A 27,821-nucleotide genomic window follows, 5' to 3' on the forward strand; every position below is an offset into this window, starting at 1 on the left:
CTGTAGCCGTGCTGTGATGTGGTGGGGATGGTAGTCCTCTAATTTGTGGAGGGGGTGTGGAGGTAACTGTGAGTGACATTAGACTTGGGTGGGGTCTTAGGAACCTCCCAGGAAAGGATTGGAGGTGAGGCTGGTGACGGCTTCAGGGAGCAGGTGATATCTGTCTCCCTAGAGCCACAGAGAAAACGTTGGACACATGTCTGTTTTTTAGGGTCAAGGGTGGGATGAGAATCACAAGGCTTTCTCATCAGGTGTCCCAGAGCATGTGAGCAGGGGGGGATTTGAACCACCATCACCTAACTCTGTTACCTTACAGCCGATGAATCCAAGGAACTAAGGCTCAGGGCTCTGGGGAACTGCACTTCTGAGTCATTTCTTAGAGGCACCATGGAAAGCTATATTAGGATCTGAGGACACAAGCTGTATTTTCCCCGTTCCTGGTTTTTTTTTTTTTTTGTCTATTATTTTTGTATCTGCAATGATTTTATAGACAGCTATTTAAAATACAACATCCTAAATTTAGTTTTTTCCCCCAGACTGAAAGGGATGGAGAATTTTATTCTAGTCAGTTTGTTAAAATGATGAGGAAAATGGTGGCCAAGTTTAATAGGTAAGAACTCCGCTGACAGCAGGCAGTGGCGTATTTGGTTATTCAGTTACAGAATATTTATTTTCAGTTTTGCTTTAACTGACCACTGAGTAGAACATTGTAGTGTTTTCATTGTAGTTAATGAAGCAGATAGAGAAACTTGAGAGCATGTGTGTGCACCAATGGTGTGGTGTCTCTGTGTGTTACTTAGGCAGGCGCATATGTGTGCATGCATGTGGAGGCCACAAGTTCAAAATCATGTCTTCCAGTTGCTCTACTTTACTTACTTACTTACTTACTTACTTATTTATTTATTTATTTATTTATTTATTTATTTATTTATTTATCAGTGGGGTCTCTCAGTGACCTGGAGCTCACCAACTTGACTAGACTGGCTGGCCAGCGAGCTACAGGGATCTGCCAGTCTCTATCCCCTCAGCAGTGGGGTAACCAACACTGGTATGGCTAACATTCACATGGGGTTCCTGGCGATGCAAACCCAAGTACATAGGTTTGTGTAGCAGGTACTTTACAAGTTGAGCCGTTCCCCCAGCTCTGAGACAAACTTTTCAACACATTTTTTCTAAGAAAAAAAAAAGTTTGAAATCACTCAAGGTCGTTCCACTGCCCTTGCTGGCCAATCCTCATACAACCAGAAGGTGACATGAAGGTTACTGGAGGAGAACTCAGCTGGTGACCCTGACCACTACTGACTAGCCAGCCAAGACAGGATCCTGGGCACCTTATCAGTGCCTCCAGCACTGAAGGACATGTCTCTCCTTCCCCCATCCAGCATTAATTTCAAATAAATTCACAGAGAAAGATGGGGCCTTGTGAGCACCTCCTCCCCCGTGATTGGATTGTGCATGTCTGTTGTGCAGGTGATCATGGGGACTGTGTATCAGTGTCCAGTGTCCTGTCTGCTGTTGGGGGAACCAAGAGCTTTTTGATTGGATTTAAAATGTCTCTCGCAGAAGGAACTGATGTCTGACACTATAAACCTAGGCCAGCTGTCATGGCTGGGGAAGCTACTGATCATGGCCTTGCTAAATGGATGTGCTGTGCTGGTCAAATGGTCTTCTAAGTAACTGTTCATGTGCACAGATGAGCGCTGCTATCTGCTTTGGTCACAGAAGAATCTTCTTTTGGGGCAGTGCTAGCTACAGAGAATCAGAGATGGTTAAGGTGATGAGAATAAATGATGGTCTACTGCTGAGCTATGAATGGAGCATCTCTATCACCCTCTCCAAGGCACTATGAATGGAGCATCTCTATCACCCTGGCCAAGGTGCTATGAATGGAGCATCTCTATCACCCTCTCCAAGGCGCTACGAATGGAGCATCTCTATCACCCTCTCCAAGGTGCTACGAATGGAGCATCTCTATCACCCTCTCCAAGGTGCTACTAATGGAGCATCTCTACCACCCTCTCCAAGGCACTATGAATGGAGCATCTCTGTCATCTTCTCCAAGGTGCTATGAATGGAGCATCTCTATCACCCTGGCCAAGGCACTATGAATGGAGCATCTCTATCACCCTGGCCAAGGCAATATGAATGGAGCATCTCTATCACCCTCTCCAAGGTGCTATGAATGGAGCGTCTCTATCACCCTGACCAAGGCGCTATGATTGGAGCTTCTCTATCACCCTGGCCAAGGCACTATGAATGGAGCATCTCTATCACCCTGGCCAAGGCACTATGAATGGAGCATCTCTGTCATCCTCTCCAAGGCACTATGAATGGAGCATCTCTATCACCCTGGCCAAGGCTCAAGGAGTTTTCGGAAGAATGCAGGAGCTAGAGCAAGTGTGAGAATGGTGTGGGTGTGTGGAATGCTTTGTCTGGGGATGGCGTGGTTGTTGCAGTCCTGAACTCACGGCACTTGTGGTCGCTTGCACACCAGACACACACACCCATCAGGGAGGGAGGAGGTGTTCACGAAGCCCCATCCTCGCCTGAGAGTTTATCTGAAGTTAGTGATTGATGGAGAAGGGAGAGACATGTCCTTCAGGACGGTGGCCACTGCTAAGGAGGTCTGTGGTGCTGTACACAACCCCTCACATATGGTTCTGTAAGCAGTGGCGGTTCAACTCATTGGCTCACTAAAAAATAGAAGGGCGTGAGGGGAGATAGTGAGGAGGAAGGGGAGGGGAAGGAGGGGGAGGGGGAGGGGGAGGAGGAGGAGCGGGAGGAGGAGAATTCACTCATGAAGAGAATCCGTGAGTGCAGAGAGAGGACAAGAGCAGGCAATGGGGATGAATGTGGAGAGAATATGAACAAACTGCATCTATGCATATATATGTGATGTCATCAGGCCCAATGTGTATAACAATACAAAGCATTTTAGACCAGAGATAAGTTCAGTATAAAGCTACATGTTTTTATAACAGGCCACTTTGGACTGCACTATTTAGAACTGCCCTGTGAAATTTGACTTTTCAGATGTTCCAATTTTGGGAGGTAGTTCATTGGCTGGCACTTGTTGCACAAGTTAGATGATCTGAGTTTGCATCCTCAGATACCCCAGAAAAGCCTGGTGCAGTAATGTCTCCAATCCCAGTGTCTCCCTAAAGGCAGACAGAAGGGAAGAGAAGAAAAACCCCAGAAGCCCAGAGCCAGCTGAGCTGGCTCCTGCAGTGACGAAAGGACATGTCTCAGTCAAGGTGGAAAGGCACGGACTGACACCTAAAGGCTGCTCTTCCATCTCCACGCATGAACCACGGTGTGGCATGTACTTGTTTGTGCTCACACATGCTGACACTAACCCCATATCCACATGTTTTCCTTCAAAATCTAGTCCCTTCCACCTTTCTCTTCTCCCATCTTCCTCCTTTCACACGTTGTTTCTCTCAGTTCATTCTCCTCCCTCACACCTTGAATTGTAAAGCATTTCAGAGAAAAATATCTTCTTTATTCGCATAAGATTCAGGTAGTCAGATCTTTTATCTTACGTTGCTTATTATGTCTTGACCTTACTCGAACTATTGAAATGTCCTGGAATTGAGCATAGGATGTGGCAGAGTTTAGCTGACAGCTGAGACAATGTCCTGCGTTAAGCTTCACCTTCTCCTCCTGCTTGCTTCGCTGCCAGCCTGTACTGGTTTAGTCTTTAAACCTTTCTTCCTGCCATTCAGTTGGTTATGTGGAAGAGAGAACTTTCTGGTCATCAATCACGATTAAAGGTTATGCTTTAAACATATTTTGTGCTAAATTATTTTGATTGGCTCTAGAGAAAGGACACCCCCGGTTACAGGCAGACATCAGAAATTGAATTGTGGCCCAACACAGATCTGAAGTGCCAGTTATAGACTCTGGTTTGAATGCTTCTTGCGGAAGCCTTGCACTTCTTAAGGTGCTAAAAATGGTCTTCAATTGCTAGCTTTAAAAAGTGACATTCTGTCATTGCTTAACTTGTCATTTTAGCTTATGTAGGAATAACAAAAACATGCTATAAGGTATAACTCTAATGCAATTTTCCCAGAAAGCTAGTGTTATTATGGTGGGCAAGGATAGGACCCTCATTATCTATGTTCCTAGGGATGTTATTAATTTAGTGTCTTTAACACCAAACGTTTGAAGATCTGTGTGCCCTTTGTTTTCCATTTAGCTCCAGTCTGTGCTTAGCTTATTCTTCAGTTCTGTGGATGATTTCAGATGTGTCACAAGTACTTTATGAAATCATTTATCACAATTGTAGGAGTAGATCTAGTAAGTCATGATGCTAGAGCCCTGAGTAAAGATCTTACCCAAGACCATTCCATGCGTTTTAGCCTAGGCTCAAAGGCTATAATTTGGAAGAGCTTATTGTCAGTGTGAGCAAGAATTTGTGACTTTTAAAAATCATTACTTTAATATTTTATGTGTATGGATATTTTGTCTGTGTATGTCTGTGCACTCCACGTGCCTGATAACTGAGGAGGCCAGAAGAGGGCATCTGATCCCTTGGAACTGGGATTACAGATGGCTGAGAGCTGCTGTGTGGGTGCTGGGAATCAAACTCAAGTTCTTTGGGAGAACAGCCAGTGCTCTTGACGGATGAAGCATTTCTGAAGCACCTTGCATGCCTTTTGAAGTCACTTAAACCACGCTATTGCTGTGTCTTCAAGCCGTTCCTGTTGGTTTCCAACGGGAACTCTGTTTCTAAATATAACGTATTGAAGATTGGTTTTCCCAGTGTGCTTAACTGCTGAAGTTAAGGGATTGGAAATGTCCCTGCCTCAGAAAGAAGCTCTAGTGACCTTTTACCTCCTGAGTCCTGAGCCAAGTGGACAGCCTTTTCATAGCTGATGTCCTCGTCCTCTTTGGAGAAACTTGGCCTGCTTTTCAGCAGCTTGGCTCCAGGGTTGTCAACTGGGACATCACTTAAATGTTTGTACTAACCCAGTAACTCTTCAGATGTTTAAAGAAATGCTTGGTTGGAAGAGCCCTTTCCAGGAGAAAGTTACTTCACCCTCTGAGACCCCCTCCCCTCATGCTCCCCTGTGGCTGCCCTGTGTCCTTAAGCACAGTATCTAAATATGTCTTCTCTGTAGTTTTAAAATACCCAGGAAGCTGTTTTTAGCAAGTGACATTGGTGTTCAGTATAATCAGAGCAAAGGTATATGTGTTTGCTGGATATGGAAGGTGCAAAGTTAACTTATGTAATGCTTTATATAGCAAAACAAAGAATGGATTTATTTCCATTAATGGTTAAGTAAAAGGATCTAACTGTAGCCCAAGAGGTTGTATCATAACCTAAGATGATATTTAGAATCAAAATTCCTTTGACAGGAAAGTGATATGCAATAGCTCGGGGCGAGGCGGGGGGAGACTTGATTAGGCTCTGCCTGACTCCTCCCTCTTGCGGCCTGTGTTACCGTAATTGCTTTGTCTCATTCTGCTGTATGCCTTTACCTCTGCCGTCTTTCGCATATAAGACAAAATCTGATTCTTTTTTTTTTTTTTTTTTTTTTTTAGCTGAACTCTAGAGTGGAGACAGCTTGGGAATTAGATGTAGCTCTAATAACCTGTACTTTAATTACATCTGATAAGTAATTTATATTATTGATATTCTAATGAGGGAAATGACTTCATTTGCATGGTGTGTGTGTGTGTGTGTGTGTGTGTGTGTGTGTGTGTTTTGTCTTTATTTCCATACTATTTCAGGTTCTGTGGTGATGTGGTAAACTGTGGACATAACATGAAAAAATATAATCTTAGTTCTGAATTTCTTTTTGCTCTAGTCATTTTGGGGAGGCTTTACTCGGTTATTTTTACTGGAGTTCTGTGTGCTATGATTAGAACAAGAAGACTTAGGAGAGTTTAACTTGGCATGAAAGAGAGGCGACTGAGCTGAAAAATGTTTGCTGGGAAAAGAATCAAATATTCAGGATACTCAAGATGGATATCCAGTAGAAGCAGGGAAATAAGCAGGGCACTGAGTTATGTCACTTCCACAGTTTGTATTTTGGGTTTCATATCAAAAATGCCTTAGGTGTATATTTAATGGTAACAGAGAAAGACAGTAATGGCTTGATAATTTAACTTACTTTTCTCTTTGTTAAATTAAACTCTTCTGTCTTGTCTGTGGCATCTCTATTGAGTTTTTACCCGTGTCTCCTAAGAAAATGGCCTTATTAATTTTAATATTTCATTGCAGGCTAACAATCTCAGAAGAATAGATTTGTGCCTGATTGAACTGGATCCTGAGATGTTTCTAAATGAAAGCCTTGTCAAATATTCTATTTTCCTCCCGTGTTTCAATATTTGAATTGTCATCTAGCAGAATGACTTTACTGGGCCTGGTTTACCCATGTGGCTAAAATGAAGCTGGTTTTTTATTATTTTTTTACATTATTTGCAGAGTAGTCATACTTGCTAAATTAATTTTTGAAGCAACATTCTTATGTCGGACTTGCTGTTTTGTGATGACTTGCCACTCAATATGTATTGAAGTTGTTTAAATAAGAAAGGTTAAATTTAAGAAAAAGCTTCAAGTTGAGTTTTTCTATTTAAAATTTCTCATTTTAGCTTGGCAGTTTGGACATTATACTTATAGCATAAGTAATAGGTTCGTGCTTTGGAAACTTAAAACAACCTATTAAAACTGGGTGATGTTTCCTATGTCGGCCTTATACCCATGGTTGGAGCACACGGCTCTCCTATTTTTGTGATGTAGTGTTTCCTGCAACCCATGGGCAAATGCTGGGTCCTTTAGTGCAGAGGTCTTGCCATTTGTAAACCGTGCTGACGTATAGATGCTCATCTGAAATGCTGATCACATTTGAACAGCTGAGTCTTGTTCCAAGGATGTGTTTAGGGCTGTGTGGCAGGAAAATGGATAAAATGTCAAGTATGATGAACAGGAGTGACCATCCATGCCTGAGTGTGTGCACATCTCTGGGGTCATGTGGACGAATGGGACCTCTTCCAGCCTCTCACCCTGGCAGTGGTCCAAGGCCATCTGTGAGGCATTTCCACCTAGTTACTTCTCACATGTTGCCCAGTTTCCTTGTAGGAGCTCTACCTCTTTCCATTCTAGAAATGTACTTAGTATTTATTGTTTCTGGCTGGGCCGCTAGCTCATTCTCAACACAGGGATGGCTTCTGCGGGAGAAGTTTCTCCTGGTCCCATGAAGCTACCCCAGGGATACAGGAGTGTGCATCCATGCTCGCCTGTCTTTGTCCTGCCTCTGCATCCCGAGTTTACATTCCCTTCACATGCCCCTCTTTGCCTTTCTCGGTAAGCCCGCGTCTGATTCCTGCCATCCCTCCCCATATTGAAGCAGGCTTTACAGTCTTTTCTCCTCCTTCAGCAGTCCAAGTACTTGGCCAAAAGGCGTCCATCACAGTGTTCTGCTTGCTCACTCTTGGAATCCATAGTGCCTGGTAATGAGTGTAGCACATAAGGGGACTGAATTTCCTTCTTAAATACCCATTGTATCCTTCGTGCTGTATATCTGTCCACTTATCTGTTTGTAATAATACTTTTGAAAGTATCCATCTGGGTCTGGGATGTAGCTCACCAGTGTACCACGTGGCCCTTGATTCAAGCCCCAGTATGGTGAACAAGAGAGTACCCACATATGAATTATGACCTTTGGCTTCTGATTGCTCTCTCAGTGAGGGGGTTATTTTGACTATTAATTATTGTTATTATTTTGCAGATTAGGAAATGAGGAACTGGAGAGGCCTTGTTTCAAGGCCAGGGTGCTAGAATGCAATGTTGTATGTTCTTCAACTGCATTTTGCTACCTCAATGTTGGGCATGTTGGGGTCCGAGTAAGTGCCAAAGTGTAAGCTGTACAAAAGGGGTTCACTGGAATTCCACAAGCCCACACGGTGCCAGACGTTTGTAAGGATGGCCCTTGGCATCTGCAGTTCTGCATCAGCACATTGGACCACTTGCTGGCAGAGAAATAGTGTTCGCAAAGAGAATGGCCTCTGTGCTGAGCATGTGCAGTGTGCTTGTTTATCTTGTCATCGCCCCTAAACAATGCAGTGTAACTGTGTTTATGTAGCATTTACACTTTGTTCCTTGTTGTGAGGAGCCTCAAGGTGATCTAAAAGTATGCAGGAGGGGGAATGTAGCCCAGTGGTACTTGGGTAATATGAGTGATGTTCTAGGTTGGATCCTCAACATTGCCACAATGAACAAAGTATGCAAGAGGCCATGGAGAGGCTGTGTAAATACTTCATTTTACCAAAGGGACTTGAGCAGTTGCAGATTTGGGGATCTAAGTGAGATTCTGGACCAGCCCCCTATTGATAACCCTACAGGGCTAATTGCATTCCATTTGTGCTTCTAGAGAATAACTGACTACATGCCAATGGTGGTATGCCTTTGTCGATTATTCCTGTCCCTCTGGCTTTCTTTGTGTTTATTTCCTTGGCAACAAAGAGGTAGTGAAGCACAATATAGCAAACATTTAAATGCTTTCTAAGCTCAAAAAGACCATCAGCTTGGATTATTTCCAGCCTGTTTAAAATAATTGCTTTCTATCACCTACATCTTAAGACTACAGTAATATAGTTTGTCAGCAAAGCAGTCATAATTAGAATCTTTCCATTACTTCAGGAAACATTGTAAAGAGTAGTATGATAATATCCACTTATCTTCCTAAATACCATGGAACCCAACAGTCTTCAGCCTTTAACACAAGCTGAGAGATAACCAACATAGTTTTTCTTTATTATTATTATTTTAAATGATATTATTTTAGCCATGTTACCTGCTTTACTTTTAACAATATGTTTGGCTTTGGGAATTACCTCTGGAAATTTGGGCATGAATAAACACCATCTTGAACTCTGTTTTTGTGCATGCAAGGGGAGAATGCTTATTCTGCGGAGGCAAACATTTTCATTGCTTCTCCATACTAAATCATCACTAGGTCATTTGAATTAGTGAGATGTTAAGTTTTGCTACCTGGTTGCCTTTAAAAAGCCATGTGACTTTGTTCACATAGTATCTGTGATGTCATAGCTTGTTCAAAGGGACTGAATTATCCTAGATTTCCCAATAGGTGTGAATAGCAATTCTTGTCATCTATTTCACTTTTTTTTTTTTTTGACAGAGTGGCTCAGTCTGCAGGCCAGGCTGACCTTGAAGTCATGGTAATTGAATGTGGGATGCCTCTCTGTATGCTGTGAATATATTTTATTACCATTGGTTAATAAAGAAGCGAATTTGGCCAATAGCCAGGCAGAATAAAGCCATGTGAGAAATCCAAACAGGTTCAGGTGGAAAAATTGGAGAATCAGGGAGACACCAACAGCCTCCAGAAAAGCAAGATATGAGGTAACAAGCCACAAGCCTAGTGGTAAAATATTAACTACTAGAAATGAGTTAAGTTGTAAAAGCTACTTATAATAAGCCTGAGCAAATAGGCTAAAATTTGCAATTAATGTTAAGCCTTAGAGTGGTTATTCTGGAACTGACAGACAGGAGAAAAACCTCCAGTTACAGGAATACTCCTGCCTTAGCCCCCCAGGGGGCTGGGATTATAGTCATGTACCACTGTGCCCAGTGTAGCGATTACTCAGTATATTATTATTATTATTGCTTATCTGTTTCTGATACGCTGTGCTGTAGCGTAGTGATAAACAACTACCTGTCATCAAGAATACACATTGGTTCTCATTGCCTTTGAAATTATGCCATTCACTTTCTGTTTTTCTTTTTTCCTAATCAAGAGGTGCAAGTTGAAGGAACTTAGAGCTGTGTTTTTGTTACTTCTCCATGTCCACTACTGTTACCCGAGTGACCTCTGCCCTTCTATGTTTCTGCTTATTTTCAAGTTTTTTTTTTGTTACCTGCTTGTTTTGTCACTCAAGGGCAAACACAATTTTCTCTACCAAAGTTGTAGAAGCCTTAGACTGTGGTGTCAGGTCTTAATACTTTCATCTCAAGCTCTCAGCCTGGCTCCCAAGGCTCTCCCCAATCTGCCCTTTATCGTGTGTTATCCAAGAAACTCCCTGTCCTGTACCATGAATTGTACTTGTATTCCTTCTGCTTTGGTCCGAGCGTTCACATTTCTATCCTTAGCATATGCATTGGTGAGCTTCTTGGCTTTGTGAAAGACCATCTCGAGTTCTTTCCAGCTATAATTTAATTCATCTCCCACAATGCAGTTGGCTGCTCTATCTTCAGATGGCTGCAGCATCCATCCTTCCTCACATTCTTCCTGGGTGCCTAGAACCTAGAGCATAGCTTTCTGTATTGTGCATTTTTCTAATAGTGTATCATATTTTTGTGCATGTGTGCATGCACGCGTGTGCGTATGTGCACATGTGTGTGTGTGTGTGTGTGTGTACAGATGCATGCATATGTGGGAACCAGAGTACAACTTTGGTTGTCATCTTCAAAAACTGCTGTTGACCTCTTTTGAGACAGTATCTCGTATCAACCAGAAGCTCACCACTGGCTAGCTGGCCAGTGAGCTCCAAAGAGTTGCCTGTCTGTCTCCCCAGTGTGGGGGTTGTAAGCACACACCATCACACAATGCTCTTGTATGGGAGTTGAGAGGACTGAACTCAAGTCTTTGTTCTTGCAAAACTTATAGACTGAGCCATCCCTCCTGCTTTATCTAGTATGGCTTGTTTGCCTTGCCATTTTCAGCTCTATATAGAAGCTTTCCCCCAGCCCCATATAGCAATGAACACCATAAGACTTTTTGACTTATCCAACTCATGATACGTGTTGACTGTTTGTTTTGTGTTTTTGAGACATTAAAGGTGATATCTGGATTTCTCTGTTGAATGAACCTAGATCCCTTCCCTCGTGTATCTTATATATTGGCTAAAGAAGCAAAATGAAATAAATACTGGCCATGAAAGAAATTGGGCTGGAATAAACTGGTTTTATATGGGATGATGTCTTAGGATTATTATTGCTGTATCCTAGTTCTGGAGAGGCAGGCTTGGAAAAAATCACCCAGACGTGCTAGCCAGTTCTAGGCGAGTTCTAGGGTATGTGAGAGACTATGTCTTAAGAAATAAGATGGAAGGCCAGAGAGATGGCTCAGCGGTTAAGAGCATGGACTGTTCTTTCAGAGGTCCTGAGTTCAATTCTCAGAGGCCACATGGTAACTGACGACCATCTGAAGTGGGAACTGAAGGCATACATGTAGACAGAGCACTCATACATTAAAAAAAAGAAATAAAATGGATTGAATAATAAGAAATGTGATTGAGGGAAACATCTGATGTAAACCCTGGCCTCTGCATGCACTTGTACACACATGAACATGCACACCCATGAAATGTACAAACACATACACACAAAAATAATAATTACACTACACAGAATTTTCACAGAATAGGTTAAGCATTTTGTAACTGAGTATTTCTGAAAACAGGAAAATAAAGTAAATCTACCCATTGTGTGAGTGCTTCCAGAGCCAAATCAGAATCTGGGCGTTTGGTTCCCAAACAGTAATAAAGTGAGGCAAAAGGGCAGTTGCAAAAATAGGAGTTAATAGAGTGATATTCGGAAAGTTAAGATATAGTTCATTTAGGGCAGTGAATTTGCCAGTTTGGTGATCTTGTGCAAGGCAATCTTTTGTCCGAGGTTGTTGTCTCTGTCTCTCTCTGTCTCTCTCTCTCTCTCCCTCCATCTCTCCCTTTCTTCCTTCCTCTTTCTTTCCTCTCTCTCTTTCTGTCTTTCTCTGTCCCTCTTTATCTTCTCCCTTCCTCCCTCCCCTCCCCCCTCCTCTCCTTTCCAAACCAATCTTTGAGCCAGCTTGCCCTCCAATATCAATACCTGAGCAAGAATAGAAAAGAGTATTCTGCCAGAAGAAACACTCAGATTAGCTTCTCTCTGAAGGAGTCTGCAAGAAGCATCACTCCAAAGTTATTCTGCACTTTCTCATACAGTGCAAGGTGCGTCTGCGCTAGCATTCATGCTGAGAGGATTGGCTCATTAATAAACAGGCCAATCCAGCTGAAAGTGTGGTAGGCAGTACCTATGCTGAGGGTAAAGAATAGCTCAATGCAGAGCTTTTACTGTGGTAACGTGAAAAAAAAAAGGCATGAAACCCACAAGCCGTTAATAATAAGCCCCCCAGTGGGTTTTCTTTCTTTTTTTTTTTTAACTTGGAAAGTATTGAAAATTTAAGCCCTTAAATGTTTAATGACTTCAAAAATCCAACAGTGGTGTCTAACAGGAATAGATTTTCAAAGGAGATGAACCAAGATGATGGTGATGAAGAAGGCGAGGCATGTGACGTCACAGGAGGATAGGAAGTTGCCCTGGGATGGAAAGAACTGCTGGGGGATTCTGCAGAGGGGCCCGGTGCAGGAAGGAGCCTCTGGGTTTGTGCTTCTCTGGGCGCTGGCCCAATCACTGCCTATCACATTTCACTTAAATTTTCCCTTTAAATACCTCTGAGCTGATGTGACCGTGCTCTGCATTGGATCTGCCTCCTCTAGCGCGTTTTCCTTAGAAATTGCCTGTTTGCCTGCTGATGAGGATGTTGTGCAGTTCGGTGCCATTAAACTCCACACTTAACCCCTTCTCATTTATTCAGTGATTGCAGCAGCCTCCCTGGGTATGTGAACTCCACTTCGCAGTGACTGAAGTTGACGTGCATCAGCCATCTGTCTCAGGGTTGTCTGGTGTGTGTGTGTGTAATTGGGAAAAAAGCAGCATTGAACTTATTGATCAGAAGACAGTGTGGGTGGGACTCTAGATTCGATTGAAGAAACAATGATAACCCCACTTGATTAGGTTGGCTGGTTTTTCTCTTCAATCGAGAGACCGTTCTAAAGTTGTTCTTTGTATAGCAAGCACACACCTTCCCTCATCTGACTTGACTTTCTGGAAAAAGAAAACCCTCCTATTTTTGAAGCACCCTAAATGTTAGGTTCACATATATTTTTATAAATTACAAAATGAAATATTTTCCTTCTTGTGTGTTTTGTGAAGGAAAAAAAACACCTTTGTTTATACCTGCAAGATGAAATTCTTGGGTATATAATGTCTGTAAGTTCAAATATTGAGTATATTGGTTTCATTTTTCTCAAGCAAAATTGTATTTTGAGAGCTCATATGTCTTACTTTGCCTCATAGTATCAAATATCTATTTCATCTATCTATTTATTTTTGAAGTTATAGTGCAAATATTCACTGCATTTCTGAGAAGATTTAATAAAAAAATAAGAAACATAAAATAAATGCTCAAAGGTTGTGTAAATTATTTTTACTTCATAGACTGAGTGTTGATCAGGTGAATAAAATATCTGTCTTGGCCTTCTAGTAATGACCAAATCCAGTCAGCATTTATCGTTGTTTGGATATTTTGATGTCTATCCTAAATCAATAGCCTCCCTAGTTTGCTGGGTGACAAGCATAGATAAAAATTATCATTGTTTTAACAGAGGACACTGTCTTATCACCAAAGAGACTATCTCCGGAGTCTTGAATCCTTTAGCAATCTGCACACTGATCACAATTGGACAATGCCCAGGGACCCTTTAACATTCTAATTGTGCCCTCATAGAATAAACATCACATTGCTTCATCTTGCTGGGAGAAGAAATTGCACATTCCTTATTAATATGCTGATATCCCATTTCCTCCTGATCGAGTAGCAATATTTCTCTTCAGCCTTTTATAATGGAAGTGAAATCAGGATTTGCAGAATAATTCCCTGTATACGTTTTCAGTTAATCGGATTTTGCTTCCATCAATGTATGGTCCCGAATGGAAGATGCATGTATAATCTCCGTCATCGAGGACGGTGTAATTCCCAGACAGCGGTGGGGCCTGCTGCTGCTGCTAGGTCCTTCCTTTTTGCTTTGTTGCCTGTCATTTTCTTTAACTGTGGGGATGATGGGGAAACACGCCTTGGCTACTGATAATATCTGGATTCTTCAGTTATAATCCAGTGTGATAATATTTAGAAATGATTTAGAAAATGGAACGTGTTTGCACAGTGTGGGAAGCGGGTGCCAAAGCAGAAAGTAAAGGAAGGATGTACGTACGATACTGAAAGAGTTTCGTAAAGCCCTCCACAGAGCTTTTCTGGAGGATGCATGTTTATGTTGAACACAAGGATGGGTGTCCACATAGTTTACTTGGTAGCCGGGTGACTTGCTAATGCGACTTCAGCAGGAGTTGGTGATATCCAAGGAGAACATGGCATGGGATGTCTTTCTAGAATACCAAAGAGTAACAGAGGATTTGGGGCTTTGTAATTCTGCTTTTGACAGTTTCTGGCACAAAGACGTGGCACAGGCTATATGCTGCATGTGATTTCAGGCACCATTGTGAACATACCTGCGATTGTCAAGCTGAACCTTTTAGACTAGCCTGTCTAGACTAAAGGGGACAGTGGCTCCCACTTGAGAAAAACAGTGTCACAAAGACCAGCCTATTTCCAACCCAGTTTTATGTAAGCCCAGCTGTTAATTACAGAACTACCGTGGGCTTCCCCTCCCCTTCGTTCCTTCTGAATCAATATCAAGTTAAAGCTAAGCAAATGGAATTGTCACGGCAACTATGGGCATACAGTCTTTCAAGTAGAACACAGTCCTGAGAGGAGAGGGAGTTAGCCGTGTTGTTGAACTGAGTGCCTAGAAAAGCTATGTTTGGTAAGATATGCATTCTGAGCCTGCAGGGTGCCCTAGGAAAGGCCGCGTCTTTCAGGATCGATGCTTGTCTCTTCTCAGGCGCATTCATTCATGACTTCTGAATACCCTGCAAGTGCTGGGCTCTGTGCCCTGGTGTAGGGGTGCTGCAGAATAAGGACTTGTATATCACACAGCAGGAAGATGTTTCTGACTGACAGATGGGGGGTAAGCAGTAGTGAGACCCGAAGATGCTGTTTGGAACCTGTCGGCTATTAATAGCTGTCGGTACCCACCCATCTATCTGTTAGACAGGGAATACACTTATGTGTCCACAAGTTCTGACGTGGTTTTCATATGGGAAGTGGTGTGATGCTCAAGGTTAGATGGTTTCTAGGCCAAAAGGCAGGCCGAACAACTTTTTCCTTTAAGGATTCGGTGTTAAGGCAGCTTGGCTTTAAGTATTCTCAATAAGTCGTAACTTAGAATTGGATGCATTTTTCTAATGTTGGCAATAGGGAATATCATAATTAAAGTCATTCAGTCATCATTTGAGGGTTTTCTTTTATAGACTCTAGCAACGCAAAGATGTTTAAATGACAAGTGTATAGTCCAGCCAGAGGACCTGCGCTGTGCCAGCATAGTTGCTCTGTCTCACATACGCTCCACTAAAGATGTCCGTTACCGAGGGGATCAATGTCTGGGAGCACAGGCATGTCTTCTGGGTCTTCTACAGGAAGTCATTTTCTGGTCGGGAGTGGTGGGGGACCCCCTTGGCATGTAGAAGAGTGTCCATGGATATACAGAGGTGGCTGCATTCTGCACACAGCTTGTGTATAGTAGCTGCCGAGAGATGGGCTGTCCCTGGGCCTGAGCCTCTCTGGTCTACCTGTAGATTGCAGAGTGAAGCTTCACCCCATCATCTCCAGGCTGGTCACCACTCACTGGAAGAACACGTGTAATGCTTAGTAAGAGGTCCTGTTCTGTCTTGATGTTAGTCATAAGTGCGGGTAGGCTGCGGTGAGCTCCTGACTGTGCACTAGGAACACTTTCTGTTGCAAAGTCAGATGTTTCTGTGGCTTTTGGGTGAGATTTTAATTTTTATGATTAAAGTTTTTGGGAGTGGTAGCATATATTTTAGAAGCATTATTTATGTGCATGTAATTATCTTACTAATATGAAAATAAAAGTAAAGCAATTAAATACCATAATTCAGACTTTTCATTAATGGGGGTTGGATTTCCCAAACCCAGTATAATTTTTTCTAGTTAATTTTATTATAGAGCCTGCCTACCTGCCTGCATGCCCGCCCTCCCTCCCTCCCTCCCTCCCTCCCTCCCTCCCTCCCTCCCTCCCTCCCTCCCTCCCTCCCTCCTTCCCTCCTTCCTTTCTCTTTTATTTTTTGAGACAGGGTTTCTCTGTAACTTCTGAGGCCTGTCCTGGAGTTCTATAGACCAGGCCGGCCTCACAGAGATGAACTTGCCTCTCTGCCTCCTGAGTGCTGGGATTAAAGGTGTGTGCCACCCACCGCCCAGTAGACTGTTTCTTCTTAAATGTTTTTTTCTTAGTACCAGAGGCTTAGTACCAGTCAGGCTCCTAATACTTTTGTCCTGCTAAAATGTGACAAATCTTATACTCCCATCCAGTGCTTTCTTATTTTTGAAAACACGATGCATTATACATTTTAGGGAAATTGTTACTGAAGGAGCTTGCTTCCTCTAGCCCATCAATTATCAGTGATATGTAGGTTGTGGGGGATTCGAATTAGTGACAGTCTGAACACAATGTGTCCACCTTTTCTCATGAGACAGGAAAGAATGTAGCAGTTCCTGGCTGGTATGGCCTTGTGGAATCTGGGTCCTTTAGACATTCTCAGTGCTTTGTCTCATTTCCTTAAGATGGCTGTTACATCTCCTTGTTGACTCCCCATGGGAGGCCTCACCCTCTCTGAGGAGTGGGTGGAGGATGGGGTGGGGAGGAGGTGAGGAGAGCAGGAGGCCTGGAGAGAGGGGGAACTGGGATGGGTATGTAAAGTAAATTGTTTTAAAAATTAAAAACAAAAAGATGGCTGTTACACTTGTATTACCTCTGCTCGCCGGGAGTGGTGAGGCAGAGGGTCAGAGTCACGCCTCTCTACTCTGTGATTGCCCTAAAACATTTTAACTTATGTCACTGGCTAGGAATATTTTGTGGACACTCAACTGCAGAAAAGATGTGAGAATGTGGAGTTTTGTCTTTTTGGGGGGGGGGTCTGGGCATGTTGTTTTGCAATATATATGAACTCTGCTAGTGAGATAAGAAAAAGGGGGTTGGCAACCGTCTCCAGGGTGTGTCTCAAACTAGTGCGGAGACTTTCCAATAAGCCTGTGAGACTTTTTGCCACATCAGCTTTGAGATGATGCAATAAACATTCCATCCAGTGAGAAGACCCAAAAATAAAATAAAATAAAATAAAACCAAAGTAGGCACTTGCGTGTGCCCTTGGTAACTGGGAAAAGAAAATAGCCTACAGGAAAAATTTCTTAATATTTCTAAATGTAGGGGGGCAAATCACACACTTAGCAATGGTTCAGTTGTAGGAGGTGTGTTTTGTGGTATAAATTTTTATTTTGAAAGAAAGAGAAAAAACTGTAGTAGAACTTTGTATATGCTTGCCTTTTTTTGAATGTGCCTAAAATTCACATTATAGATGCTAATAAAGCCAAAGGGAGCCATGGATTATAGGTCATTACTTTTCTAGTGATGATGGTAGTTAAAGACATATGGGTCTGAAACATACCTCTGTTCCCAGTACCTAGTGCACTTGTTGGCACACTCCTGTTTTTGTTTGTTTGCTTTTGTTTCTGAGATAGGGTCTCACTTCATAGGACACACTGATCCTAAGCATGAGATCCCCCTGCCTCAGCCTCCTGGGTGCTGGAAGTATAGTCATCCATATGAGGTTAACACTTAGTATGTTTTAATGGTATTTTTACTTTGTTGTATTTAAAAATAGATTTTATCTTTTATTCTGCTTCGTGGAGTTATGTGATTTATACTTTTTCATAAACAGCTTTTTTATTTTTGAGATTATAATTGTGTCATTTCTTCCTTCCCTTTCCTCTCTCCAGATGCTCCCATGTACTGATATCTTGCTCTTCTTCAAATTTATGGTCTCTTTTTCCTTGATTATCTATATAGCTCAACATTCCTAAATGCACAATCTGTATCATGTTATATGTATGTGTGTGTGTGTGTGTTTGCATGTGTGTGCACGCTTTCGGGGCTGACCATTTGCTGTTCTCTTTCTGGGGGTGGCTGTTTCTCCTGTCTCAGCATTCCTCGGTGGCCTGTAGTTCTTTAAGATTGAGGCCTCCTGACCTTCCTGCTTTCCATATTAGCATGCCTAGTGATGTCATCCCAGGCTATAAATAAGTAGCTATTTGGTGAGATTCCATGGATTTTCCTTCTGATATTTCTCAGAGACACAATCTCACAACAAATTCCCTATTCCTCTGGCTCTTACAATCATTCCCTCTTCCAAAATGATCACTGAGTCATGTAGCCACTGGGACTGGGCTCCACAAGTCAGCATTTTGATCAGTTGTGTCCTTTTGGTTTTGTAATGGTCTTTGTCATACAGAGAACTTACCTTGTTGAAGGGATGAGAACTACACTTAGCCGTGAACATAAGGACACCTTTAGAATGTAGTTAGGGAGGATGCTGATTTTGTAAAGTGGTGATTGTAGTTTCTCCTCCAAGGTCCATGACTTCACTAGGCCTGAGTGTTGGCTAGGTTTCTACTACTAGATATAAACAGAGACTGTTCTTTTCTTTCCCAGTCACCCAAACCCGAAAAATCACACAAAATCTTTATTAATTACACAGTTTGACCAACAGCTCAGACATATTCCTAACCAGCTCTTATATCTTAAATTAACCCATTTCTATTAATCTGTGTATTGCAACAAGGCTGTGGCTTACCAGTAAGGTTCTGGTATCTTTCTCCTTTGGCAGCTACATGGTGTCTCGCTGACTCCATCTTCTTTCCTCCTCTATCTCTGTTTGGATTTCCCACCTTGCTCTATTCTGCCCTGCCATAAGCCAAAACAGTTTCTCTATTAACCAATGGTAGTAAAACATCACAGCATACAGAGGGGAATCCCACATCAACTGGGTGTGGCTTACCTCCTGTTGAGAAGAAGTCCAATCAGAGATTATGATCACATATTGTGGACTGAGCATTCCTATATATTCTGGCTATAAAGTAGTGAAAATGAGAACTCCGCACTCAGAATACGCACTTTGTAGCACCGTGTCTCTACACACTGGTTGATCCTTGGGATTATTCACATAAAAATACAGTTTGGATCATTCTCACTCCCCTTTCCCATTTTTGTTTCTGTCTTGAGAGTTCTGTGGTTTGTTCTTTGGACATAATAATAAAGCAATAGTCTTCAGTTCCTCATGCAAAACATAGACAATCAAAGCGCTGGGAGAGCAAAGATTTCTCTTCAATAGTCGGCCGCATCATTTGATTTTAAGCTCTTCGTTTCACATTTCCATCATGTAAAGTCCCAGAATTACAGACTCCTTTTCTTTTCTAATTAAATATTATAATGCAGTCAAGGGTTTTCATTTACTTAGGTACTTCTTAATATGCTCAAGAGCTCTTAATATGCTGCACTTAGGGCATGTAAGGAGCTTAGTTTAAAGTCAAAGGGACGGTGCCATTTTAAAAGAGCGATAGCCTGACAATTAGAACGCCGAGCATGCTGGATGCTTTTTATTGCTTCCATCTGTTTAAAGATAATGAAAAGAAGAAATTAAGAACAAATCTCTGTGTCGACCATAGATAGTTTAGCTACAGAATGTGCTTTTAAAAGAAAAAAGGTGCTTCAATAGAGATATTTATTTTCGTTGTTGGGTATTTGATGATTTTGATGTTTCTTTGCTGAATTCTCTCTGTTGTATTCTCATGCCTTCCTGTGTATGGTATGTGTAGATGTGTTAGTACCTCAAGAAGAAGTCAGAATAGAAAATGGTCCTGTCATTAAAGTATTTTATTCAGGTTCCAGTTAATCAGTATCCTTTATTTCCCTCAGGACTCAACCTCATGCCTCCTTGATTTCTCAGCAACCGAACAGGACAGATTAAAATTCCTGCCACCAAAAAGCTTGAAATCTAGAATTGATTTTGAGATCTGCTCTTCCTTCATGGAACACACTGATCTCAAACTTGTGACTGTCTTGCCTCAGCATCACGAGTATTGGAATTACAGACAGGCACCAGCACTTGAGGTTAGTACTTCCTACTCTTTATGAGTACCAATCCTTATGCATCAGATGCTCTCCCAGCATCTCTGTGAAGTAGTGGCAATGGGAATTCTGCACTCAGAATATGCACTCCAGAACCTCAGCTATGTTCTTCACAGTCTGATCACTGGAATTGTGTATAGAAAAATACAGTTTGGATTATTCCTTTCTCTCCTTCCAATGGAAGCCATGTTTCTATTAGTGGACCAAGAGAGAAGGCTAAGAGACATTTTAGGTGAGGGGACCAGCTGCTCATTTTGATGGTCACTTGTTAGAGGTCTCTGAAAATGCGACATCTGACCAGGAAAGAGGGAAGGAGTAAATGGTTTTGAGAAACATGAATAGAACATGCAGAGCCCTGGAACGATAGAATGTTCACGTTTTGCGCTGTTTTAAGGAGCATCTCGGAGGGAACTGTGACTGGAGAGTAGTGAGCAAGGCACAAAGAGGAGGCAGGAGAATTCAGAGATGTGAAGAGGGAGGTCATGTGCACCCCTGGGCCAGCTTAACATCTCTGTAGGCTGCATGAAAAGACGGAACAACAGAAGGTTTCCACAAAGGATGGATGATATTCTTAGCTCGTGGAGCTGAGGCCACACTTACTAATGTGCTAAGAATAGATTGTGGCAAGGCAAGGGGAACCATGAGGAGACCAGCATGGAAGTGAGTGCAGGAGGAGGTGAGGGTGAGTGGGGTGGTGAGGGCGGGGCTGTTAGAGGTGGTGAGGGTACTAGTACATTGTGATGTCTTCAGTGAGCCAGGAAATGTGGGATGAGAGAAAAGGAGGATTAAGGTTCCAGAGGTCCTGGTCTGAGGAGTAAGAGTGCGATCTCTTCACAAGTATGTGGATGATTGCATTGGAGAAGGAGATGAAATCTATCAATTTAATTTGGGGCATATTAATACATATGAGATGGCCATTTGTAGATATGTACTAAATAATGAGATCTAAACATGTGAACCTAAGGAGGGGCTATAAATGTTAATTTGAAAGCTAATGGCATCAGAAAGATGTATTCGTTGCTTTTCTCATTGCTGTGACAAAATACTTAACTAAAGCAGCTTTAAGAAGGTTCTTTTGATGCAGTTTGGATATTTGGTCCATCATGACAGCGAAGGGGTGGCATTGGTAGCATGAGACCTATTCACAGAGTCAAGAAGCAGAGAGAGAGGTATGCCATTGCTCAGCTTGCTTTTTCTGTTTTTCTTTTTACAGGATTTTGCTTATGAGTATGTATGTGTCTGTGTCTGCATAGGCACATGTGTGTGCACATGCTCTTGGAGATCAGAGGGGCCTTGGGTCACTTGCAGCTGAAGTTATAGGTGGTTGTGAACTGCCAGATATGGAGGCTGATAGTCTTGTTCAAAGGTTTACAGAAAACTAAGAGCCCAAAATAGAAACAGATGAGCATGGAATTCAGGAAATGGGCACAAACTTAAAAATAACCATCATTATGTACGAAAAATGAAAAGATACAATTGAGATTTTTGTCAGAGAACTTGAGACTGTAGAAACAATGGCACTGTTACAGTCAAAATGGAAATTAAAAAAAAATACAGTCCTAAAAGGATGGTTTGGAAGATAAGTCACTTGAAAAGAGAATTACTTAGCGGGAAGATAAGTCAGTCACCTTTTTTCTGAAGTGTAGAACAGAGCAGAAGATCTGTTTGTACAGCTATATCCATCTGTCAGATAAGGTAAGAGGGCTTAGCATTCATGTTGGAGTCCAAAGGAAGAGAAAGGGGAAATAGGACAGAGCAATATTTGAAGAGAGAGTAACTGAGAAACTTTCAAAACTCAGAAAAGAGGCCGGGCGGTGGTGGCGCACGCCTTTAATCCTAGCACTCGGGAGGCAGAGGCAGGCGGATTGCTGTGAGTTCGAGACCAGCCTGGTCTACAAGAGCTAGTTCCAGGACAGGCTCCAAAACCACAGAGAAACCCTGTCTCAAAAAACAAAAACAAAAACAAAACAAAAAAAAAAAAAAGCAAAACTCAGAAAAGAGGAATAGAATACACATATTTATGGAGAGAGAGAGATAGATAATTTTAAACAATTTTGTAGAAAAGGGAAGAAGTGAGGTAATAGCTTGAGACCTGAGGACTAACAAGCTTTGTCTTCTCTTACAGATGCCAGACATGCTTACATACTGTAGGAAAAGTACTGGAAACTTCTGGAATAGGAGTGGTGGGGACAGTCACTTGTCCGACTTCATATGCTTTCATTTGCTTGCTCATTATCTTCCTTTGTCTCTTCTAAGTGTGCTGTCCATGTTACTATGGCCTTTCGTAGGTAACATTAGCCGGCATCTAGTGGCAAGGATGATGCCGGCATTCTGCGTAAATGCCCTGGGGTCTTATTTAGCTCTAAATTGTGTAATTAATGAGAAAATTAGACCTACTAGTATGATTTCTTAGAAGGGTATTATTTACCTCAGACTGGCCTGTGGAACTCACGGAGTAGTCCATTCTGACCTCCAGCTTGAGGCAGTCCCTATGCCTCTGTGTTTCAAGTTTCGGGGTGATAGGCGCATGCTACCAAGCCCAGGAAGAGGACTGTTTTAAGTTGTGCTTCTCACCTTTGCTGATTTGTTCTGTTATTAGTCCCTTTAAGCAATAATCTCTTCTTTCTGTAGCAATCCTTCTGTCTCCACCCCCACCACACCCCCAGAGACCTACTGAATATGGATACACCTGCTTGGTACTTACAGAGATGCCTCTAGTGCCAGCATCTGGCTACAGAGTCATTGCTAAGAGAACCACCTTGGGAGACAGATAGCAGGAGGTTGGAATCACATTTTCTTCGCTGATGGGACATGGAATTTATTTAACCTCTCAGAGCTTCCGTTCCCTTACTGGTGAAATGTGGGGTGGAATATTAGCACCTACATTTAGGTGCGTTCTGGTTTCCATTGCTGTAACAAAACGCCTGAGATAAACAACTTGAAGGAGGATTTGTCTTAAGTTTCAGTCTAGGAGGATTTGTCTTAAGTTTCAGTCTCTGGTTACTTAGCTGTGTTGTTTCTAGTCTGTAATGCAGAATATCATTGCATGGGTCATGTGTTAGAGCAAAGCTTACACTCCATGGTAGTTTGGAGTGAGGGAGGGGGAGGAAGGGAAGAAGAAGGGTTAGATAAACTTTCAAAGGCAAGCATCTAGTGATCTGTTTCCTGGGACTGATAATCCTCTTGGCTGTGTGCTTGTCAATCGATTAAGGCACTGGTATAGTTAGTGTCCTAATGCTTCATTCACCTCTCAGTGGAGCTACCAGCTTCTCTCTCTCTCTCTCTCTCTCTCTCTCTCTCTCTCTCTGTTTCTCTCTCTCTCTCTCTCTTTCTGTGTGTGTGGTGTGAGGGGGGGGGAGAGAGAGAGAGAGAGAGAGAGAGAGAGAGAGAGAGAGAGAGAGAGAGAGGAGAGAGAGAAATCTGTGTGTATCTGTGTGGGAGTATGTGCATGTGAGTGTAGTACCCATGGAGACCAGATGAGGGCGTCAGGTCTCCTGTAGCTGGAGTTGCAGGCAGTTGTGAGCTACAGGATGTGGATGCTGGAGACAGAACTTGGCCCCTCCAAGAGCAGTGCCTACTCTAAACTATCCGTTTCTATAGCTCTTGGGTGGGTAAATGGGGACCTTTCATATCTGAACTATAAGAAATACTGGAACTGGAGAAGAGGCTCAAGGTTAAGAGCCCTTGTTGCTCTTGCAGAGGACCCTGCTATATTCCCAGCACCCACATGTCCATTCTCAACTGTTTGTAACTCCAATCCTGGGTGATCCGACACCTTCTCCTGACCTCCACAGGCATCAGGCAAATATATACCTGCAGGCAGGTAAAATACTCACACACATAAAATACACAAATCGAATCTTTAAAAACATTTTAAAGAAATAGGGAGCCAACACATGTTCCTAGCATAGCATCTCACACAAAGAAAATATTCCATAAAAGTTTCTTCCCACTCTCTCTGGTAGAAGAATTATTTTTACACTGTGCGTTAGATTCCCATTAGGAATTTAAATATTAGTCCTGGACTTCTACTGCATGAAATTCTTTTAATTTTCCTAGGGTCAGGTCCCTAGACTATTAGCAACATGACAGTTCCAGTTTGTCGTTGAGGTCACCATGGTCCAAGAAGGTGATGACCTCAGTCATCTCACCTCGTGTTTGCCCGAATCTCTGAGCTTGTCTTGCGGTTGCCAAGACTGTTTACAAATGGCCTTTGACTGGAGTCTTCCAAACTTGGCCGCACTTTTATTCTGGACGACTCTGAAGTGTGTGTGATGGTGCTTATGTATACTTAGCCCTGAACAGCAGGAAGAAGCGTGCCACTCCTTTTAAAATGTCGTATCTGATCATCTACGTTTTGCTGTATGAGTCGCTGGAAACTCCAGCATGGGAGAAATTGCACAAATCACACCAAATGAATTGTGTGGTATGCCAAAACCAAAATGGAATCTTCCCTCCTGCACATTTGATTTTCTTATGACTTAAGATGTATAGCCTTTGGGGCCGTTGGCTGCGGTGTGGCAAGAAAAGCTAATTTAGTGGAGAAATTGGCTGGAGTGTCTCATCTAATAGAAATAAACACGAAACCACTTTAGTGTCTCTTTCTTTCAAGGGCTGCTGTTTTTCCATAAAATTTACAAGCCCGCAGATTGACGCAGAAGCCCCTATAACTCATGTGGCTGGGACTTTATAATTTTCAATAGTATTTCTCCATAAATTAACAGCGCTGAGAAATGAGAGGCCATTTGACAACTACAACATGGAAATGAAATTTCAGAATAAACTTTTGACATAGCTGGTGAAGGGGCCATGACTAAATGGATATTTATAATGGAGCACCGCAAAGGCTCGTGTAAGATAAGCCTTGGGTTGTACATACACGCGTAGCAGGGTACCTCACCAGGATTTGTGGGAAGGAGGCCATGTGTAGGGTCAGAGCAGCAATGTGGTTGTGTGTATCCAGCTGTCAAGCAGCAGAGTTAGAGGGCAAAGGCCAGAACCTTGTTTTGGGCTTCAGGGAAGGAAGGGAATTTCTAGGGTCGTGAAAGCATGAGGGCCAAGGGGGTTTGTCCGGCCTGTCTGCTTTTGCTTAGTTTGTGTTCAGAGCATCCATTTTACTCAGAAAAAGGAGCTAGTTTGGAAGTGGGTTGTGCATACCGTGCTCCGTCCCATGCTTAAGGCATGATACAAGGTGAAGGGATGATGTGAGCATGTCTTTGATTCATTCCTTGTTCTCAGATTACTTAGCCTTCAAGACTCATTCATTGCTTCACTGGGGGAAGATGTTGGCCCTCCACAGCAATGGGCTATGTGTGTTTAGATTCAACTGATTACACATTGAAAAAACTTGAAATCCTCTTGTCTGAACAGCCTAGTTCTTCCCTTGTTGTTCCTTGAGTAATCCGGTATAAGCACTTTTTACATGACATTTACTGCACTGTAGTCAGTGTTACAGGAAATGCAGGGTTGAGCATAGAATAATGTTTTTGGTATAGCAGGCCAAGGGGCCAGATGAGTGAACCTTGCTAATCAAGGATAACAGAATCTAGAGTGAGGATCGACGTGGGGCTGTGTGCATGTGTGATCAGAATAACTAGCAGGGAGGGTGGTGTTATGTTCTAAGCAAATGCATCCCTGATTTATATAAAAGACTTCAACATCAGTGTATTTGCTTTCCCTGGGGGGGGGGGATCCTGGAGTCAACCCCCCCAGACCTGGAAGGACTGTAAGGGATTACATGGCATCTGGCTCCATGAGGGGTCTGCTTTTGTTATGCTTTTCTTTCTCATGAGATCCAGTGTAATTAGAGCTGTGTGATGATCTTTGGTTATCTATTTATGTCGGCCCTGTCCTCTCATTGTCTCTCATCTTTTGTGGCCCCTACCGACCCTCAAATGCTTCATGGTAGTACCTAATTTTGTTGTTGTTTGTTTGTTTTCGAGACAGGGTTTCGCTGTAGCTATTGATCCTGTCCTGGAACTAGCTCTTGTAGACCAGACTGGCCTCAGACTCACAGAGATCTGCCTGCCTCTGCCGCCTGAGTGCTGGGATTAAAGGCGTGCACCACTACTGCCTGGTTTTGCCGTAGTATCTAAAGTGACTCCTTGACCCCCAACTATAAATTCTGAGCTTGGTTTAGCTCCTCCTTTCTCCCTTGTTGCTCAGCTCCTAGCTCACTCTGAGCACTGCCAGTGACTTCCTTGATCACTTTGCTCCATTTAATTTTTAAATGAACCTGCCGTTAAGAATATTGACTCTCCCCCCCCCAGTAAATGACAATTGTATTTGCTATCAATGTCCTGAAGATGTAATTTCTTTTCACTTATTCATCATAAATTAAATGTCCCATCCTCTGTCAACAGTGAGGTGAGTTTTGAAAAAAATATTACATCACAATTGGTGATTTACTTTATAACTCATGCTTTGAATATTATATTGCATATTGTATTGAATCTTTTCCTGTTTGCCAAATATTAAGGAAAGTCTTCTCCTGGATTGTCAAGGAGGAAGTGACCCCATGGGACCAGAGACTTGGCCCATGGCTCTGTACCACAAACCAGACCACAGGTTGCAATCAGTTTTGTGATTTAAGGAATTGTAGATAAGGAAGTAGAGTTAGAAAGCCCACAGTTGGCATGGTCTTCTTCACACAGGCAAAAAATATCCATGGTCAGGAAACTTCATGTAGTAGTTTCGTGTATTTTTTAGTGGCGTTTTGAACAGAATTTTTCTTTGAGAAAGACTCACTTGCAAACTTCTTGAGTGTTCCTAATTCCTCTTCTTAATTGCCAGCTGACACCATTCAGTTTCCTTGCTTGAAGCATGTTTTCAAGCTGTGTGGAACCCCATCTCCTAGCGTCTCTTTCTGCCTTTTTAGAAAGTGCTCAGAGCAGGGCTTTCCTACCTGGGATGATAATTGTGCCCGTGGCGATTGGTCCTCACTGTCAGCTTGATGGGTGTGGAATCATGTCAGAGTCATGCCTCTGGGTTTGACTGTGTGGCAGTGTCCAGAGAGGTTTACCTGGTGTGAGGAGCCCTCCTATGAATGTGGGCATGTAAGATGGGCATGGAATACAGTGATTGTGGAGGAAAGGACCGGAGGGCTGTGGAGAGCCGCTGTGCTAGAGGGTGTGTTCCAGGATCAGAGAACCTTGGCCCCAGAGGGGAATTGTTCGACAAAGGCAGGATCTTGTTCTGGGTTAATTATGTACCCTAACAGCACTCATACCCAGGTGTGATGAAGTCTAAATGCTAACTCATGCCAAACACTTAACATAGTGTATGGTACTGGGTAAATATTGAAATATTTGCAATGTGACTTTTATATTTTTCTTAAGGGAACACACAGGAAATCAGAGTTGCTGTCTGAGGAAGACTATGTTTGTAAAATACAGTTCTATCTTTAAATTTTATTTTATGGCCATGAACATTTGTCTGCGTCTCTGTATGTACACCATGTACAAGCATGGTGTCCTCAGAGGTCAGAAGAGAGCACCAGATCCTCTAGAACTGGAGGTATAGATGGCTGTGAGCTACCATGTGGGCTCTGAGAATGGGACCCAGTCCTTTGCAAGAGCAGTAAGTGCTCTTAACTACTGAGCCACCTCTCCAGACCTCACTAGTTTGTTTCATAATTAAAGGCAGTGCAGAGAATCTGGAAGAAGACTGACTCTGGTTACACATCGCTGGGATGCTGGGAACAGTGGAACTTAGCAGAGCATCCAGGCTGGAGTGGAGGAATCCAGGGAGAAAACAAAGCGACACCCATCACAAACAGACACACCTACATAGACACCCCCCAAAACACACATCTACCACGACACACACACACACACACACACACACAGCCATTGGGAAATGTCCAGAATTCAAAGAAGGAGGAG

The 27,821-nt window shown here is 42.6% G+C and overlaps 1 protein-coding gene across 4 annotated transcripts in view; it reads left to right on the forward strand.

The window, feature by feature from the left end:
- The window catches only part of Mast4 (microtubule associated serine/threonine kinase family member 4), a 593,745-nt gene that overhangs the window by 43,979 nt on the left and 521,945 nt on the right, over window positions 1-27,821 (forward strand). The window lies entirely within an intron of this gene.

Source organism: Chionomys nivalis, chromosome 15 (assembly GCF_950005125.1).
Source record: "Chionomys nivalis chromosome 15, mChiNiv1.1, whole genome shotgun sequence".
NCBI classification, from domain to species: domain Eukaryota; kingdom Metazoa; phylum Chordata; class Mammalia; order Rodentia; family Cricetidae; genus Chionomys; species Chionomys nivalis.